The 18,179-nt window shown below is 37.3% G+C and overlaps 1 protein-coding gene across 11 annotated transcripts in view; it reads left to right on the forward strand.

Moving 5' to 3' along the window:
* Positions 1-18,179, forward strand: part of MAGI2 (membrane associated guanylate kinase, WW and PDZ domain containing 2) — a 763,702-nt gene that overhangs the window by 650,507 nt on the left and 95,016 nt on the right. The window lies entirely within an intron of this gene.

Raw genomic sequence — 18,179 nt, forward strand, 5'->3', positions numbered from 1 at the left:
AAGTAATTTTCTTTTACATTCTTAAAAAAGGGAAGGAAGGCTTTAACAATGGCTACACTTGCCCTCTATGAGTAAAGCTCAACTTTTTAATTTTTTTATAAACTAAGAGCATACATTTATTAAATACAACATTGCCCTTCTCAGGAAGACTTTGGGTGACTCATAATTCAAACACAGTTGAAACCAACACCTGGTTACATACACCTTTGCTGTGTCACCTTCAGATTACAATACAAAAAAGGACATGGAAGCCAAAGCTGTCAGGCACAAACTCTGAAAGTTGACTCCCAAGTGTGTCAAAACAGATTTCTAAAAGAAATAAATTGCTTTCCAAAGGTTGGAACAGTATTTCAGTGTATAAGAAACATACTGTGCAGTGTTCCTGTTTGGTAAACGAGAAAAATCTTGACTTTTATTTATTTTGTACCTTTTATTACCAAGAGCTAAAGGAAGACAAGTTTTCTGTGCACATATTCCTAGGGTCACTGTATTTTTAGTGTATATTTCAGTTAGTTGCAAATTATATTTAATGGACTTTTTAGAATTTTTTTTCCTCTAATGTAAGCATTTTTTATTGCATTTCATGTGTTCTAAGATAGTGAACTTCTAAAGATCCTGTGATAATTAGAAAAAGATGAATGAATTAGAAAAATGCATGAATAAAGGCACAAACCTCCAGACTCCAAACCTCTGAATGAGAAAATATTTTAATGATCTTTAAATTAATTTTATCAATTAATTTCCATTTCCACAATGAGTTGGTTTTTTCCCTAGCACAAAGTTTGCTAATATGTTAAAAGGATAAATGATGATGATAGCAATAATAATAATAATAGAGTTTTTCTCGAAGAATAAAAAAAATCATTAAGTAATACTTTAGGGATAAGTTAGCATCATAGAAAAGTTTTGCTGATTATGGGAAATAACCACAGTATTATCTGCATATATGTTAATAGCTTAACTAAACACATTTGTCAATACAAAGTTAACATCTTTTTCTTACTATCCATGTGAAATAATTTCTGTATTTTAAACTACTTGTTCTCAATAAATGTGATTATTTTAGGCATCTGGGGCCAAGCAGTGCCTCTCTACTGCAGTATAAACACTATCATATCTCTGAAGTAGTGCGGAAGACACCTTAATCTGTTCCTTAAGGAAAAAAAGGAATGACCAGTGGAGACACTTGTTCCTTTTTATTTTGTAAATATGATCCTAGTGGGATAGTGCATCAGAAGACCGAGCTGCTCTTTTGCATAGCTCTTAAGCCTCACGCTATTTAACATGTAATGTTCTCAGGAATAAGTATCAGGAATTACTGAAAGAAGATGAAAAGATTCTGGCAGAGTAATTCAACTGTGTAACCAAAATGAATGATGATTACATCAATGGCAGGTCCTAGAGCAGTCCAGAGAGAAGTATGGGGAAAAGAAAAGTCCACAGGGCTTTGATCTGTGGCCAGTGAGAGCCAACAAATGTGGTAGAGCCAAAGACAGTCATCTCCATCCAATTTCTGCCCTTCTTCACTAGCTTTTTCCATGTTTTACCCAGGTCCTTCCTCAGTTTTGGTGTTTATTGCTTGTCATTCTGGCTCCATTTTTCCTTCATTTGAGCAATTCAGAGAAGCTGTCATTCCTGAATGTCAGCCCAGACTTTGAACTTAGCCCTGGGTTGGACTAGATGAACTCCAACGGTCCCTTCCAACCTAAACACTTATATTATTTTCTGGTTCTCCATCTTTCTCATGTTTGGGGGCCCACGGTGCTAAAAGAGAGGGTCTCTGACTGAATGTAATAAATCACCATCTGGATCATTTTAAACTTCTTCCACAGTACTTCTCAGAGAGAAAGAGAAGTTCTTTAATATTGCCTTCTTATTTCACCATATTAAATATATATATCTATATAAAACAAATATATATTTCTTTATATATGGAAGTTCTTTAGAAATCAATGGAAACAGAAGGAATGAAGACATGCTTTTTTATTTCAGCTTGCCAGATGTGTTCACTGATATTGCATACACAGCAAATTATTCTCACACTATAATTGAAAAATAATGCAGTGTTTATTTATTTATTGTATAGCATTCCTGGGACATCTCAATGGCTTGTGAGGTTGGCTCTAAAATAGTAACAGCTAGATAGTCTGATCTGGCTAACATTTACTACATGGACATCAACCGCAATGATTATTTCTACTAAGGTTAATCTTAATTAAGCAAGAGTTTTATCTTGTAACTTGTTCACTGTATACCAGACTTTCAACTCTATCAAGCTCTGTATCATAATAGAATCACATTAGGATGCATTGTACTAAAAGAAGAACCAGCTATATACAGTTTCAGTCAAAATGGCCCTTTTAAAACAGTCATCTCATGTTAATTAATTGTGAATGTATATTTTTACAGGTCCTTAAAGGCAAAGAAGCTGAAACTAGTTTACATGCTACGTACTTCAGCCTGTCTTCCTAGGCTTGCCTTGCAACACACACAGCCCCGTTCACCTCAGCTGTTGTCATCAGGGATCCTGTGTAGACAGCTACAGGGCATCCTTCCTCATCTGAGCTGGGCAGCAAGCAGGGATCCCTGTACGATGAGGAAAGCAAGCACCTCTATGGTGCCATTCAGCTACTGTAAATATCTAAAGTAGCTGAAATGAATAGTATTCCGAAAGAGTCTATTCTTCCCTCTTGCTTATTAAAGTTTTTAAAAACTCACCTACCGAAGTTTCATATTTAAATTACTACTCACATTTGGTCGGATGAATCCCAACTTAACTGTAAAAAAGTTAGATTTCTACACCACACTTGTCAAAATAGTTACCCCTGCAGTCAGTGGTGGAAAAACAGGCACCTGAAGAGGATGACTTGTGTTATTTTATTCAGTCATTGCTTAAGCAGCTTGTTCTCTGAGGTTGCCCGTCATGCTCCACTGATTACAGAGAACTCTGGCTGAGGACTTAGCTGACCAGCCAGCCAGACAAGGGTGCATGAGATGAGTCCTGCCCACACACCAGAGGCAAGCATAGAGAAATTGAAAGTATTAAAAAAACCTTGGACTATCTCAAAAGTTGGAATCTGTCTCATGCACTATAGCTAAATCTGGAATCCCATTTATGCTACCACAGAAAGTAAACTGGATATCTTTATGAAAGGGAAGTTACACATGTGGGCTTGCAGAGAACAGATTATTTCAGATTAAATATATTAATATCTTTATTAATATTACAAGTTTGATTATAAAATTTAATTGTTTTTATATAACGGACTTTTGTAAGGCTTTATGTGCAACAACCCACCCCTTATGTAAAAATGGAAACAAGTAAAATTAGTATGGTTTACACTGAATTGAAAAATTGGTTAACTGATTGATCTTTTAACATAATTATAAGTAGGAAATGAGGGAGGGAGGTGGTTTTTTTTTATGAGATTCCTCTAGGATAAGTTGTTGGCTTTTGACTGTATTATACTTTTTATGAAGATCCTGTAGAAAACATAAAATCAATACTGATAAATTCTGCAGATGGCAGAGAGATTGGTCCATGTCATTGGACAGATGACACACTATTGATAAAGAGCTATGTGGAATACTTAATAAATTAAGCATCAGCAAACGGGAAGCATTTTTATGCAGTCAGTGTAACTTAATTCCTGAAACACATACCAAAGAATGCAGCCCAAACTTGCCAAAGTGCTATTGAATCATTATGGATAATCAGCTGAGCGTAACATCACAATGAAAATGGCAAATTCAGCACGAATACTTAAAATAAAAGTTATTGTTTGTATATTTTTCTCAGTAAGATGGCATGAGTAAACTGTTTTATTGCATTTATTATGAATGTTAACAAAATCAATGAGATCCTGTTGCACTTTGGTTTTCCCTGCTTCTTAAGTTCATACCTGTTTTTCTATCTTTTTTTCCATTTTTCACATTTACTTCAAAATTATTACATGACACTTCCATATATTATGTAAAGATCAAGACTCTTGCAGGAGTCCTATCTTTAAGTAAAATTTCTATCATTGTTAGTAATGACATGAAATGTGGGATTTTTTAGGATTTTCCATCAGTTCTTCATTAGCAAAAGTAATGGCTGATTCAATTGTCCATGTAAAAGGTGGATGGAAAGATGTTTCCTTAATACCCAGATCCTATAATATGTCTCATTTCCTGCACAGACAATTAAGCATATAATTTCAGAATTTATTTCCTCTGAGGAATCCTGCAAGCAGTTGTTCGCTAAAAGTTTGTAGAAATGGAAGAAAAGGACCTGGCTTGGGAAAAGTTGTCTAAAACAGAGCTGAAAGGATAGAAACCAGATAGTGAAAAATTAGGTATTCAGAAAAGATGTTTTGGGTCATGTAAACAGTTCTCTAAGGAGTCATGTTGTAGGAAGATCCTTTTTTTCAGCAGAGAGGAAGCACAGGCCATGACCTACAACACTCTGGGTACCAAAGTCTACTAGCTGTAAAACTGCTTGAAAGACATTTATGGTTAACATGAGAATCTATTTACTCAAAACAGCCACAACCATCCTCTCTGTCAAGTAGATAATAGTCTGATGGAGAGCATCTATTTGGTTTCTTCCAAGTGTGTATGCTACGTTCCTTCCTCTGAGAAGTACCTGGGTCAGGCAGGTCCTCCTGCAGTGAAGACAGATGGCTTCTCCCTGAGGTCGTCCTCATGGAGAGACATTCCCAATGGCTGTGGGATCTGAGCAAGTGGAAGAGGACTCAGGGCAGGGAGCTGGAGATCTGCAGCCTAATTCAGGAACCTGCTGAGAAAAGCAAGCAGCAGACACATAGGCCTCAGAGGGAATGGGATGAAAATCTTCTGGGGACTGGCACGGAGTCTACAGAACTTGTTGCAACTAAGTCATTGATTTCACTGGAAACAAGGACCGGTAATGTAGGGACATAGTGAGCAGGGCAAGATGTTCAGAAACCCCTTTTGCTTCTATATTCTCCAGCTAAACGTTTTACATAGTCATGGTTTAACTCCAGCCGGCAACTAAGCACCACACAGCTGCTCCCTCGCTCCCCCACAGTGGGATGGAGGACAGAATCAGAAAAAAAAGAAGTAAAACACATGGGTTGAGATAAAGACAGTTTAATAGGACAGAAGAGGAATAAAGTAACAATAATGGTAATAATAATAATTTAAAAAAAATAATGAAATCAGAATATACAAAACAGGTGATGCACAATGCAATTGCTCACCACTCGCTGACCGATGCCCAGTTAGTTCCTGAGCAGCAATCTGCCGCTGGCCAGCTTTCCCCCTTGTTTATATACTGGGCATGACATAATATGGTATGGAATATCCCTTTGGCAAGTTTGGGTCAGCTGCCCTGGCTGTGCCCCCTCCCAACTTTTTGTGCCCCTCCAGCCTTCTTGCTGGCTGGGCATGAGAAGGTGAAAAATCCTTGACTTGGTATAAACACTACTTAGCAACAACTGAAAACATCAGTGTGTTATCAACATTCTTCTCATGCTAAATCCAAGACATAACACTATACCAGCTACTAGAAAGAAAATTATCTCTCTCCCAGGCAAAACCAGGACAATATATACATATCTAAGCCTTTCGAGCTGTCTATAAGAAGGAGTCTAGGCAGATCTAGCTTAAATCTTTGGCTAACCTGGGATTCCATCTCAGGTGGGAAGGAAACACCAAATCAAAACCAGCTACACTGCCACGAAATAAAAAGTCATTTCTTCACTGACATCCCAGGTTGGCATATTCTCCATACAGCGAATCGAAGGCTTGAATGCTGGAACTAAGGACTGATGATGCTTCTCCTCCTGAGCTGTAACCCTGACATCATTTCTGTGGCTACTTAAATGTGACTTAGTAATGAAGAAACAAAATTACACAGAAATTCTAGGAACTTCAGAGATTTTTACAAAAGGCAAAAGTCCTATTACACCAGTTTTACAATTTGGGGTGATAAAACACAAAGATAATATGTGTCATTGTAATTATGAGGTCAGAATAAGAGCCCCAAATGGAAATATATTGCTACCATTTTCCCTTTTGCTATTTAAAACTATGAAGGTTATATTTGGAAAAATACAGATCTCAAAGAATAATAAAAATAAAAATTAGAAAATAGTGGTTTAGAATGCAGTATAGTAAGTAAGAAAACATTTGTTTTCTGTATTGGAAATAATGTTGCAAATTAAACCCAGCAAATTTAGAAAAGAAAAATTAATGCCTCTGAAATTTTGCAGGTGGAGGATCAAACCTAGTCTCTAGAGAGTGAGTGTTAATTCTGAAATATTCACAAGCTTTTTTCTTTTTTTTTTCTCCTGTATGAGAGATAAAGGACTGCAGTGTAACAAGATACGTATTTTTGTCATTAAATCAAAATGCAACTATTGCAGAGTGCTGGTGTAGAAGTTGCAATTGAGTTGCATTTCTAATTCATTCATACTAGGAAAGGGATGAATAAAAATTCATGACTTGTGTTTGTGCACAGAGGTACCCACTTTTATTCATTAATATGTGATAGCTACTTGCACACTGGTTTTTTCAGTTCTCATTAATAGTAAATAATCTTTACCAGATTAAGGAGAATTATAGATGTTTATCATGTCTCCCATTTAAGGTCTTTCTTTGTATAGCAGAACATACAACTTTCAGAACATTCTTCATGGAATAACTGTTCAGTGGAGGATCTGAAGATATTTTTGTTTCCTTTCTGTTGTATATTTGTTAATATTTTCAAATTTCAGCAATAATTTCTGAATAATTAAATTCTGAGTAGCTGGACATACAATTTTGTTGAAACTAGAATGTGATTGTAATTGGTTTCCTCTAGCCTATGAAATATTAAGTTTAAAACACCTCTTACCAAGATTGAGTTCTAGACCTTTTAAAAAAAATCACCGAAGAGAACATCCACTGAGAAATAGATCAACTTAGTCTGGAACTGTCAGTTGCCTGATAGATCAAAAACTTGCTTATGGTATTAGAAAAAAAGGCCTGTTTATAATAGGATAAATTACTTCAGGCTCCATGTTATCAGGAATATCTAATATTTAGTGCTCGCTAAATATTAGATGGTGCTGCTAAATATTACATGGTGGATAGGTATTTCATCTATAACTTAACCAGCAATTTCATCTGAGATCTGTTTCATTTATTTTTTTACCAGTTAAGTGTTCAATACATTCTGGAAACGCAGCTGCCTTTCACAAAAATGGCTTTAGTGAATCACTGTTCACCAATGAAAACTCCCTTTGTCAGAAGAGCACTCACAAGCTCTAATTCGTATCAACCTTTTCCTTCCTCTTCCCCTGAATTAGACCATTTGTTGTTGATACCTGTGGCATGAATTATACTTTTTAAATTAGCTCGTAAGAGCGCAAGCCAGGGTATTCCCCTACAAACTATTTCCTATCCTATCTGATTGGGATTATACACCAGCAAAACTGTACGGTGACTGGGTAAAGAACATACAGATCTCCCATTAGTGTCTTTATATTTACCTATTCTTTGGGGAACCCTATGGCAAAAGTATATATCACATCTGATTTGATGGCCATCACTGATTATTTGTACTGTTCATCCAGATTCCTTCAGCCAGCTATGGTCTTCAAGCATAAATTCATAGGTTTTGTTCTGTGATCATATGGGCATACTGAGGTATACGGGTATACTGAGGAAGAAGATGTTTTACAGATTCAAAGGCTACATCCAAGTTTCCTTTCTTATGCAGTAAGTTCTGATTTTAAAAAAGGAGGGACATACATGCTAGGTGCCCTGGCAAGTCTTTCTAAAAATGCTAATTTTTAAGCTTCGGCCAGCTGTGAGGTCCACAAGATGCTTCACGGTTGTCAGCACCATAATCTTCTCTGTTTAACTTGTCATGTTTATGTACTGTTCCAATTTTCTCAGTATTGAGGGGTTATTTCCATTATGTTAGACATGTCGTCTAAATCTCAACAGTCTGAAATCAATTTATGTTCCTCTGAGAGGCAAAGTACTGTCACCAGGAAAAAATTACCTATTCACAGTTTTTCTTGCTTTTCCTTGTAATACATTCATTTAATACTTATCACTTCCCAACTATCTTGTCAGGATCCTTTATCAGTATCATTTTTTGGTCTTCTGTTCATTAACTTTTTAAAGTACTGCGCAGCACTACATGTGACCAGCACACAATCTAAACATCATAAAATTCACATCAATACTGTTCCTCTCTCATTAGACTTAAGGACACAGGCCTTCTTTATGTTAATTGCTCATCTCCAAACCTTCAGGAATTCAGAAAAATGTGACATTTCTCAACTTTTTTTTGCAGCCAGGTCATCTTGATCAATTTATCATGCTTTGTACTCTTTAGTGCTCTGTACTGCAATAGTATCATGCACATCGATCATTATTTCTCTCTCATTTTTTTTCTTTCAGACTCCCATTGTCTTATGCTAAACCTTCTGAATTTCATGTCATTTTAACCATTATAATTTAGATCACTGCAAAGCTTTTACTAATTCAGCTTTGTTCTTCTTGATAACTAAGTTGAATACTGAGAATTACCTGCTGACTGGGTGAACATGAAAGCAAAGAGGTTTATCTTTACTAGGTACATGTCAGTGTGGACAGTATCAAACCTTCAGCAGCTCAAAGCAAAGTGAATTACCTAGAGGTTCGACCAGGGAACTGAGATTTTAGAAATTCACTGTTACAGTTTTGTTACTGCTCAGACATCGGCCTTCCAGTAACATCCCTTGCTGAATATTCCGCTTTCCTACACTAAATAATATACTTTCACAGCTAAGACTCAACCATGTAGAACTTGAATGTTGTTATAAGTTTTGTTTCTCCTGTTAGTGTTTTCTTTCACAGTCTCCTACTGTTTGTCAATCTTTCTGTTCTACCTGAATCCCCACAACCAAGAATAAACTGGTCTGTCAAGCTGGTGTGAAGGAGCAGGAAATCGGAAAGAAATTGTTACTTTGAATAACATCTGGATCCAAAGAATCAAATAAGTATGCTATTGCTTATTCCAGCTTCCACCACTGTGGCCAAGTGGCATTGATTACCTTTTCATTATGTTGCCATCAAGTGTTTATCATTCCACCATGTGGTATGAAAATAAGCCAATTATAGTTAACACACCTGAACTCCTGATATTTCCCATTGTCACAGAAGAGATTTCAAAGGCAAATCAATAAAATTCAGAACCATGCTGGCAGCTTAATGCATATTAAACACAAAATTCTGAAGTTACTACAATGTAATTTAATAATGACAGAAAGGCAGTCAGGTGAAACCAGCAGGCTCTCTCGGTCTCTGTAATTTAACTTATTTGTTGCTTTATGATGAACTTTTGTCCACTGCTCCCAAACCTCAGAAAAACCAGGAGGAGTGAGACTCTGAGCTCACTAACAGACATCCAGGACCATCTGACATGCACTGGGGTATCAAGAAATCTTCACTGGAGTGGCAGAGTCAGTGGGAGACTCAAGATTGTCCAGGATGACAACTGAAGCTCTGAAGCCTCCCATAGATTCTGTGTCTTATCTGCCAATCCAGCACAGATTTCTGAGTAACATAAGTTATGGCACCCTTGATACTAGGGTGATACCTGTGGTTGTGCATCCGCATTGAGTTCCTAATTCACAGACCATGACATCAAAATTTAGTTGTCTGAATATCAGTATCTAAATTTGGCACAGGTATCTATGTGTCCATTATAATTGATGGGGGCTTCAGTAAACTGCATAAATGTGGGCATCCTATACTAATTGAGATGTCCTTGGGTATTCCACCTCACCTTCCACCTATAGGTCCTTTGTCACAGCTGGCAATGTCATGAGGATATATAGGCCAACCCAAAAGACACTAGATGGTGATGCAACTGAGCTGATATCTGGAAAACTACTCAGTACAAACAACAGAGATCAGACGGTTTTTCAGGTCACTGCGAGGTTGCCATCTCTGGTTAGCTGAAATCTTTCTAGACTCAGTTCTCGGCTGTTCAACCTCAGCTGCATGGTTCAGCACTATTCCGATGTGCTGGTTTTCTGTCTGCCATTAGAGCGGAGCATTGCATTGCAAGGTCTCCCATTCAGAAATAGTCATGGACACCAAGGGCATTTCCCTACATTTATCTGTTTTTATTCTTTTATTAGGGAGTTTTCTGGTCACTGTTTCAGGGATAGGATTAGCTGGTTTTCAAATCAGGATCTGGACACAGGGAAGGAAATCCTGGGAACAAGGAGGAAGTCTGTGAGCGTTTGGGAACAGGCATCTGAAGAAGGGGGTAGCTGAGAGAAAACATGGATGCAATGAAGGAATTTAAAAGAGAAGAAACTGGCAGCATAGGTGCCAACAGTAAATATCTGGTGACTCCTTTTCATCTATGCCTTAATATGAAGCTTACTTACAAGCAAAGGAATGGATTTATTATTGAATATTTTTTCCCTTGCACTTGCTGAAGACTTTTTGCGAATGTATTTTCATGAAAAAGACTTTAGGACACTGTGTACAACTTATGCACCATTTACATTTTAACAGAAAACATCAGGAACATGCCTTGATATTCATCAAAGTGACATGCCATAAGGTAAACTGAGATTTCTCTAATGTGCTTAGAAAGTGTAGAAGTTTAAATGGGAGCAGACTCTAAACACATGAAGGAGCAGAGACACTGGCATAGTTAGGCAGATTTTCTGACTATCAAAGAGCTCTGAAAATATGATGCGGTATTCCTGAGAAGTTAGTTTTGAACCTTAAATTAACTTCCAGTAGAGCCAGGCTGAGTTGTCAGACATGTTCTTAGCAAGCATAGAGTCTTTATGGGTATGGGAACACTCGCAGGGCCTTCTAGAAGCAGCAGTCATGAGCTGTCAGGACTCCGAAGACTCAATTTATATTCTAAATTATGTTGCTGATTCAGTGTGTGTGACGTACACCAGTTTTTTCACCTTGCTGTGTCTGCTCTGCTCTGGGGGGGGGTTGTGTGCAACAATGTGTTTGCCCAAGACAGTGCATTACTTGCATTACTAGCTCTTGCAGTATTAGAGCAGTACAGTAGAGAGTGTAATCCCTAGCCTGGACACATGAGCTAGTGACACTGATTTTAGCATCTTGTCTGTACAGAAAAATAACCTTGACCTTTTCAAGGTGTTGCCAGAGTTTACAACCTGTAAGCAAATTTCTGAGATCTCTTTCTCCACTCATCGTGTGTTAGTACCTGGGTACATAGACTTTTGCTAACTGGGTTAGTATTTACATAAAATACATATATTGTAGACCTCAGTGAGGAAAATAACAGTTCATCCAGTTCTACTTGCAGTTGCAAATCATAAACCAGGGTATGGACCTAAGGATTTGAGCTTCTAGTAGGAACTTCTATAATGAAAGGCAAGAGATGAGAGTCTTCTCCATTCCATAGGATACCTTTTTCTACTCCAGGTCAAGTCGTCCCAGTAAAATCTGTTCTGAATTGTACTGTAGCAGCATTTTCTCTATTCTGAGACATGGCTGTCCTTCAGATAATATGGTTTGCTATCAACAAGGAAATAAATCTGTAACAGTGTAACACTGTTCCGGTAATAGGTGCCACAAAAGAGAAGAAAGTTCATATAAAAGTGTCACCCACTGAGACATTTTATAGGTGTTTAGTATCAAACTTCATCTGTGGAAAATAATCTACTCTTGTCGACCACATACAAAGCTATTTGTTCCACAAATATATTTATCATTTCCAGAAATTCTTGTAGAGATTTTTGTTATTTTTCCCAAATCTAGTACATTTAAGCATCAAAAACTGTCACTGACAATGTTGCATTTACCTCTGCACTATTTTCGCTATGATCCAGAAATTCTCTGCTTCACATTTAGATTAATCAGAAGGAGATGGTATTTAGTTTGTTGGGGTTTTTTCTAGTTTCATAAATTATTTTAAATCTCTGACTGATAAGCAATTCACACAGCTGTAGCAGCCAAGCAAAATAAATAGCTGTATGTCCATTAGAATGTAAATTAACTCATTATTATGCCAGCTTCTGACCTTTTCTGATGGCTGTATTCTTGCTAACAAAGACTCTTTGCTATTCATGAAAGTGAAAACTTAATGGTAGCTTGAGATTCTCTGGTGTATTTTAGGGGAAAGTCTCATAGATGCGGGTGACCGGTGAGGGTCCCAGCTTGAACAGCAAGTACTTCTATCATTCATGACTTTAAATAGCTATGCTTTTTCTAATTATTTGCGAAGATCTGAATATTATTGGAAAAATTGTTGCTTAGGAAGGCTAGGTCAGTGAAACTTCATGAACTGCACAGAAAGTGCTCCTATGTATAAAAAGCTGAATATTGATTTAGTACCTGATCTCACAGTCAATCAAGTTTTTGTATCAGTTCTATAGACTTCAGTGAGATAAGATCAGGTTTAATTTCCCAAGGTACTCCTCTACCTCTCCATCATTTCTGATAAACCTCTCTGCCTCGCACTTCATGCTACTCATCAAGAAATCGGAAAGTTTGAAGGGACTCGTGATGCCCCCAGGTCACCTGGAGAAGACATGAGCCACGGAAGGTGCTACCCCAATAGGGTCTAAAGATTCAGCTGACCTTCCTGTGAACGGTGCCTGCTCTTTGCCTTGCACCTTTAGAGAGTGATAATCTGTGGGCAGGAATGTATTTGGGTTTTGGAGTCACTTTTCACAGGTGTGGTAGGCCAAAGAGAGTGAAAAATAGTGGTGATTTGGACTGGAGCACTACTTCGGTAGCAGTCTCACTTGGGTTGAGATCAGGAGCAATGGAGTAGTGGAGCATAAAGGAAAATGCCACCACAAGCAACTGCTGAGGATCAGTTTGTACCATTGCAAGTCTCTTTCAGGCAAACCTGTTTAATAACGTGGGCGTTTGTATATAGGTCTGAAGAAGACAGACCTGTTTCACAGTTTTATTAATCTGAACCTGCATTTGCTATAACAGCTGATGACTGTAAGCAGCCTTCATCTCAGTGCAGCACAGTGCCACATCAGTTACTTGCCATGTTGCCAGTGTGTAGCCTACTGCAAGGGAAAAGACGCTGGGTCTAACCCTATATAGTGTTGCTGGCCTGATCAAACGTGATGGGTCATTCATCTCACTCTGATGTGGGATGTGTTGATTTTTGACCCATTGCATCAGGTGCCATCCCAACCAAAGACCAAGTGGATCCTCCACAGCATGGCACCATCACTCTGAAGGACAGCTGACAACAGGACTAGCTAACTATGCTTGAAGAGCTAAAGCTCCCAGTCTTCTTACACCTACTCTATATTTCAAGGTAAATCAACTTTTTGTTGTTGCTAGAGTAAGAGCTCAATATTTAAATCTGTTTGAAAAAAATGGACCTTTGAAAAAATACTACATAGTAATGACTGATTTTATTAGAAATGGAACTACTAATTGCCATTCCCCATACATCATCTGATATTTTACATATTACAAGACCAGTTCAAACTTTTTATCACCTGCTTGTTTTCATAAGTATTATTTCCATCTATTTTAATTCATTGTTTCCTTTTAGATTGTGTTTACTACAGTATACAAATTAATTTACTTGTTTTCATTGATCAGGTTTGTTTTCCTGAAAAGGGGAAAACATTTGAAGAATGATTGAATTAATGCTATATAATTGTTCTATGTACACACAAAAAAACATTATCTCTCCCACCAGTATTTTAGGAATTTTGGCTGGAAGATATTTTGCCTCTTAATGAGTGAGCCCAATTGTAGCTTGAGTTTTGTGCACCTAATCCAACCATACCTAGCATAGCTCAACAAAAGGTAAACACACAGAAGGAGAAGCCAGATGTAACATGAATGGTAAGAAACAGCTCCCTGCATCCTGCTAATGGCGTACACTGTGAGTCTGAACTCTCAGAGAAGTTCTCCACTGTCACATCCATGTGAAGTTAATGGGTATTTGACACCTCAAGGACTGAGGCCCCAGTGTAGGCAACTGATAGACATCTCAGGGATCGCAGTAAAAGAAAGAAGCAGCACAGGAAAAAAAAATAATGTGCTGTTACAGTAAATTTATACGGTAACTTTTCTAGAAAGGAAAACTTTTGCTGAAGTGAAGTGTTGTCATGTGGACATTGACAAGATGCCCATGGAGTCAGTCAATGCTCTGGAAGTGCTCATCAGCCATCTGTTCAATGACTTCCAAGCATCTACGTGAGAAAGGTCTGTGCAGTGCTTGGGACAGCTTTGCTCAGGAAGCCATATGCAACAAAACTTTTGTAGCACAAAAAAGCCCTAAGAAGCCCAGTGAAAGCTAATGGGCAAAACATGTGCTGTATCATCAGTGTGACAAGTGATGTGGAGGGAAGTTGACTTGCCCTGAACATTGCTTTGGATTAAAAGGCTTTATCTTTGATGTTGTTGAGTTCCTCCCTGCAGCACTACCACATGCTGTCACTGCAAAAATCAAACTGTTCCCGGGCTTCAGTTTAATTATACATACACATCTGCCACAGAGGTGAACACCGTTAAAGGTCCTGTGGTTTAGCAATACCTGGATAAGTTACCTGTGACTTTACATGGTCTTAAGTTTTCCAGAAATCAATACAATACGGAGATGGAAATACAGCAAAAAGCATGTACATGGCAGCAGACTAATAACCAAAGGCTTGTTTGGTATTACTGACATTACAGAATATGTCAAAATTAGGATTTTTACTGGGGGGGGAGAGGGGGGAACAGATCAAGACTCTCTCTTGCAAATGCTCTAAGTCCTGTCTGATAAGCTTCTTTTAGAAAACTAAACTTTCCAGCAGTAAGTACTGGCTGAAGTGTAAGGCATGTGAAATCTGTAAGCATATTTTATGACAAAAGCATACTTAAATTTTTATATAAGAAGGAACAGATACAATGAGTGTGATGTGGTTTGTCTTTTGTTATAGGATATCTTCATCAAAAAGGACAAGTACAGTAAACTGAAGCTGGAATTTGCCTTGATCTGAAAAAAAGAAAAAAAAATTATTTTTTTTCCCCCAAATACACTAGAATCTAAAATATGTTTTCTGTTACTGGTGGTTTGTGGTAAAGTTACAACATGGAAACTATCACAGCTCTGATTTCCAGGGAAGCTCATTTTGGAAGGTGGTAAAAATAATTTAAAAAGCACTGTCAAAAATAATTTAAAAAGCACTGTCAAAAATAATTTTTCCAACACTGCTTTATGAGAAAATGTAACTCTGATTTTTAAAAAGCATATGGTTGTTACTGTACCTCAGCTTATTTATTTAAAATGATACAATTAAAATTTCAATAAAGGTGTTGGCCACCAGCTGCTGTACCGTATTACATTTTAAACGGCCAACACTATATTCTCAAAACTAACTTTGGAGAAGTATATGAGGTTATGTACTTTATCCTCACATACTTACATGTTATATTACGTTACACTAGGTGATGACCATAGTGTTGTCCTGCTAGCATCTGGCCGAGCAGTGGTGGTTGCTCTTTGACACAACTCAGCAACCCCACTCTCCTTTCCAAAACTAACTCAGACCTGTACTGCTGCCTTTACAAGGAGTGTTAATAAAGAGTTATTTAAAACTAAGAGAAAAATATGGGAGTCTTCAGAAAGTGAGCCACAGCTTATGTGGTGAAGCTATTAGAAGAAGGGATGACTGTCAGGCACACGGGTGAGCACAAAGCCACTTCTGGGAAGAACAGGCTGCATGAAGTATTTTTAGGTGGATCTAAGTTGGCTTTTATTATTTCAAATTTTAAAAGTGTGTGTGAATATGGGGCTGAGGGGTGTTTATATGTATATGTATATAGTATTCTCAGCTACTCAGGTTTTTATAGAAAACATCACAAGTTGGACAGTAGAGGATTGGGAGTTTGGGGAGGGAGAAGTGGAAATCTGGAAGTGAGATGAGGAGGTTATAAGAGCTTATCCAATATGTGTGCCCAGTTAAATGTGGGTTGATTAGAAGGTTGAACAGTGTCAGTACTGTGTTAATACTCAGCAGAAGATGAAAGCTGCACTCTTTGGAGAACAAATTTCAGTCTTGCCTCCAAGTCAGTACTGAATTGATGCCAGTCTGCCAGCAGCTGTCATTCAAGTGGGACCCCAATGTCTCTGGTGGGGAATACTCACAGCATGTAATGCACCAGCACCAGAAAGTCAAGGGAAAATGTGGTGTTGTGAAGTGACGTCAAACTAAGTGAAAGTCCGCTGCTTCTCATTGCCAGCTGTAGACGTGGCTGCAGAAGGCCAACACTGTTGAGTATGCACTAAATACATATTATTAAGATATATGCTTCAGGTGAGCTTCCAAACCTCAGTTTTCTACATGTAGGGGATTTGGTCCTGTACTTATGCAGGACAATATTTAAAGGTGAAAGTTAGAAGGGAACATGCAGAATACACAGGAAAGTGCATTTTGTTTATATGCTTTTTCATGTGAAGTTTCTGTTACACTTACAATGTACTACGAATGCATTATACTCTTGAATTCTTGAATTTGCAGCACTGGTTGCATGTATTTAAATATCGGTGATAATTCTGGACATGTTTGGTTCACAATAATTATCCGTAATCAGTCTCATGTTGAATAACTGATAATGTCATACATTGTCTAAAGGTCAATTTTGTTTAGACTGGGAAAAAGGATGTTTAGTTTGACTGAGAATACAGATGGTATATGAGGCAACATTAAAATTGTCATGAAATACATGAAAGATATAAGATAGGGTTTGCTTTACGGAATTAGGCCTTCACCTATTTAGTCTAGCATCTTTTCTTTGACATAGGTGAGACACCATCTCATCTTACATGAGTCCTTGGTCTAATAGCTGAATTTAAATCTGAAGAATGGATTTTAATATTAGTTTCAAGAGATTTTCACTTCTAACATGGTTTTGTACACATATGGATATCCAATACTTTTTAAAAATCCTGCTTTGGATCTTTTACTTCTGTGGCATCCTATATCCGTTAGGTTTTGCCTTTTATTTGTTTTGAGTGTAGATGTTGTCATTTGTATGTTGCAGTCCGTACCCATAGCCTCCAAGCTAAATATAAGTCCATGTTCTCTTCGTCTGGATGAATAATTGAAATTTTAATTGAGGGTTTTTTTAAAAAATCTTCACTTCATGTATATGCCGTTATTTATTTGATTTATAAATACTTATATTTTAATTGATAGGAACATTTTCTGATTAACTGCAGCAAAACATATTTTTAGCTGGTGACAGTAAATAAATAGGAAAAAATGACCTTTCAGTTTCTCCTAGAGTAATTTCTGCTGACAGTAAGTTATGGGAGGTGCACCAGTACCATTGGGAGGGAGAGTTACTTCTACCAATATTTTCTGAACACCAAAATCAGGGTAGTAAGTTGATTTGAGATATCTTTCTGCAAACCTTCTTGCAAGTTTCAAGTCTTATCTTTAATGCTGAGGGGGAAAATGCTTTTTAACTTTCACTCTTATTAGCTGTACAGAACAATAGCAGGTAATAAAAAGGTAGCCATCAGCCATCCAAGAATTTATTAAGTAAGCTTCTACTACAGAATCTTTAACACTGAAGGTGATGTACAAGCCAGATCTATACAGGATGCCTGTTATCTCAGCTTGAATTTGCAGATGGAAAGAAATCTGTCTACTTGTTAATATAGCAGTTTTTATCTAGACACTGTAGAGCCAGTAAACATAAACCTTTCCACGATTACTTTTCCCAATATACTTTTTGTTTAAAAGAACTATCAGTTTATACATCAGCATTCTCAGCAGCCAGTGTTTCTCTGCAAACGGCTCAAGTGCTTTTTCACTCCAAGATTAGATATCATGGCAGAAAAAATTACCTCATTATCATAGAATTCTAGGGACCTTAAATACTATGTACAAATATAATTCCTGTTGTGATTTGTCTGTAGAAAGATACTTTCCCATGCTTTCCCTGGTATTCTCATGATTTAAATTTTTTTTCTAGACTCACCTTAGAAAAAGAAATAATGAAGTCAGTACTACTTTTACAGCTTAATTCATTTTTTTGAATGAAAAAGCAGTCTTCCTAATAGATGTCTCAGTTTAAGCCCCATTTCTGTTTCTGACAAAACAAATGAACTCTTTGTTATTAGCTTTTAATCTTACGTAGGAAGGTCCACAGACTTTTTTTTTTTTTACCTGCTATTAAACTGAGAATGAGTTTTT

Source organism: Accipiter gentilis, chromosome 11 (assembly GCF_929443795.1).
Source record: "Accipiter gentilis chromosome 11, bAccGen1.1, whole genome shotgun sequence".
In the NCBI taxonomy this organism is placed as follows: domain Eukaryota; kingdom Metazoa; phylum Chordata; class Aves; order Accipitriformes; family Accipitridae; genus Astur; species Astur gentilis.